This window comes from Pteropus alecto, unplaced genomic scaffold (assembly GCF_000325575.1).
Source record: "Pteropus alecto unplaced genomic scaffold, ASM32557v1 scaffold196, whole genome shotgun sequence".
Classification (NCBI taxonomy): domain Eukaryota; kingdom Metazoa; phylum Chordata; class Mammalia; order Chiroptera; family Pteropodidae; genus Pteropus; species Pteropus alecto.
In genome coordinates this window covers 6,879,623-6,882,609 of record NW_006439717.1, presented here as the reverse complement: position 1 = coordinate 6,882,609, position 2,987 = coordinate 6,879,623, and positions in this window count along the sequence as shown.

The following is a 2,987-nucleotide window of genomic DNA, read 5'->3' as shown; positions in this document are numbered from 1 at the left end:
TTCTTTAAAAAAATTTCCCCAAGCTTCCTGACTTTACAGTTCTCAATCAAATGCATGAGACTACATAAAAAAAAAAACTCATAAATGAGTTGATTTAAAGTATAATCTATGCATGGGGTGGAAAAATTCTCTCTCTCTTCTTTTTCACCTCTCTATTCTTCTTTTCTGAGTCTTGGGGTATAGTATTTCAGTATTAAATCTTTTAGCATTTGACTTAACAATCAGTAACTCTCAGATTCCCTATTCATCCTTGGAAGTAGGGATGACTCAGAGTTGGGTTGGAACCCTGCCTCTTCTCACTGGAAACAAACTAGTTTCTAAGCTGAAAATACCTAATCAAACACTGACAACTTTAAAATACTTTGTTTAGCCATGGTCCTTGGCTTAGAGATGAACTAAGTGTATATTTATTGTTTTTCCATCATCTCCCTGTTGGCAAAGCAATGTTCTCAGTCCAGTCTGTATGAAAGATTATGAGAAAGGTGACAGGCCTGCTCTTGCCCACAACCAGCAGAACAGTTAGAAATCGGCCTTGTTCAACAAGAAGGAAGACAATGGCTTACCTTTCAGCTCTTACCCCAATGTTGGTATTGAGCCCGAAACTTTCACTAACCAGGAATTCTTAATAGATAATTATAATCAGTGAATACATAAGTATACACCCAAGCTAATGATGCAAAGTGCTAATTTTTCTCATTTGCTGAAAGATATTTGAGTGTTACTGGATCTGTTTTGCTGAAATATTTGTGCATATTTTAAACTTATTCCAAGTGCTTTCTTTGCTTACCTAATGACTTCACTTGTTACTAGCTCACCCAAGCTATTCTGAGATATTACAACTTTCTTAATATACAGAATAATCTTTTATAGTATGGGAAGTGAGATCAGACTATTTAGCTCAATTGATGTCGCAGATTTAATATGCTGCAATGTCTTCATATGGGAAGAGTCCATGAGATTCACTTAGGTGTGTCCATTTCCTTAGTGTTCAACCTTTATGTTTTTTTCCTGGTACTCTGGGAAGCACTCAAGCTTGCATTTTCTCATGTAAAAGATTTTCCTAAGCTCCCTTTTGGCCTACTTCATTACTTGGCTTCACTTCACATGTTCTCATTTTTTAACTTGTTATTCTCTGTGGACAAGGTTTTTGACATCCATCTTCTTTTTAACAATCAAAATGTCATACATCCTGGAATTATTCATAACATAATCTGCTCATGTTCCTTACTTTTGCTACAGGAATTGAGTGGGTAGACTAATGACATCATATGACCATTGTGTTATTTTCTATTCAAGTAACTACAAGTCTCATTTTCCTAATATCTCAATAAAATACTTTTAGATTTCATCTCTTCTCTCTCTTTTAAAATGTTCTCATTGCCATTGTGTTTATTGTGAAACGAATGTCAAGCCCCAGCTATGAAGTCACAGCTATATGCCATAGCTTTTTCTATAACTAAAATGGAATAGATCCGTACCCCCAGATTATTTGAATAAATTTTATAACATTCTCCTTTTTATTATCTATGCAATTCACAAGAATATGTTCATGTTGTTAATATTAAGTGATTTCTTATTTATTTGGAAATTTATTGTTTATTTACTTGGTGAAAGGCCAAAGGGAAGGAGGAAATTTAGAGTATTGGGGTAAATGTTACTTTATCATATATCATATGTGTAAAATGTGGAATATAGCATCTTATTTTGAAACAAGTTTAAAAGCATATCAAATATCTGGCAAGCCACTCCAGAATCCCCACTGCTATTGAACTACTTTAATAAAATCTCATCTTTCAAACAGAAAGAAGGCTCAGAAGGTTCTTATTAGCCTCTATTATTAGCCTTTGCTAATTCTTCCCTTGCTCCAAGGATTTAAAGGGCAAAGTCTGGAGCCTTTTTCATGTGTTCAACTGAAAGCTTTTGGTGCTATACAAAAGTACACAGCTTTCTGGGAACAATGCTCAGCTGGCAGTGAAAAATCATCAATGATTAATTTAGGAAGCCCATCCGAAGCATGTGGAAGTAGCTTCAGGATAATGGCAGGAAGTGTATGCATCCAAGTGAAAGGGTTGCTTTGCATTCTTGAGTTTCAGGAGATGGTGAAGGAAGCTATGGAAGAAGGGTTTGGAGGCACCCCTGACTGCGTGTTCTCAGTGAGGCCTGGCATGCTACACACGTCTAAGGGTCAAACGTGGGGGAGGACGCAGTTTGGACCTAATCTGTATATTCAGGGTAAGTGGAGGGAAGCCATTAAGATTTTATTTCTTATTTTACTGACTTTTTTTTTCTTTTCCTTTAATTTTCCTTTCCAGGTGCCCAAATGATCACATTCACCACCACCACGCCACGCCACCCCGCCCCCAGTAGTAAATGCCTGTGGAAGAAGATGGATGGTGTGGCAATTGACCCTAGAGTCAGACTGCTGGGTAAAAGAATCCCAGCCTCCTCACACCTTAGGAGGCCTTCAATGGCGGGTTCAAGTTCTCCGTTAGAGCATGTTGTCTTAAGGTGAGCACCTGGCTTTTCCCCCATCTTCGCTGTCAGTCATCATCCCGCCTCGCTACACTCACCTGATTTCTGGATCATGCTCTGAAAAGCCTGGTTCTGTAGGTACTTCATAGTGATTTCCCTAAGATCGTAGGCACTTAGCTGGTAATTTTGTAATTTGCTTATTTGAAAGAGCAGAAATACATCTATTTCAAACACATTTAGTGAAGATCGACTTGATGCGGAGCGATGAAGATTCGACGGAAAATCGCATGGACAAAGATTCTGCTCTCCTGGAGCCTAAGTTCGGGTGGAATTAAAAGTTATTTCTCAACATCCGCGCTGAGCTCGTTATCAGCTCTGCTGGAAGACTGCTTGAAGTTCACTGTGCAGGCTAAGTGGAGCACAGCTTTCCTAAAGGCCATTGTAAGCTGGCCTCAGCCCTCCGCGGACAAAATTTTAAAGGATATAAACCACAGGGCAGCGAAAGAGTATGCGTT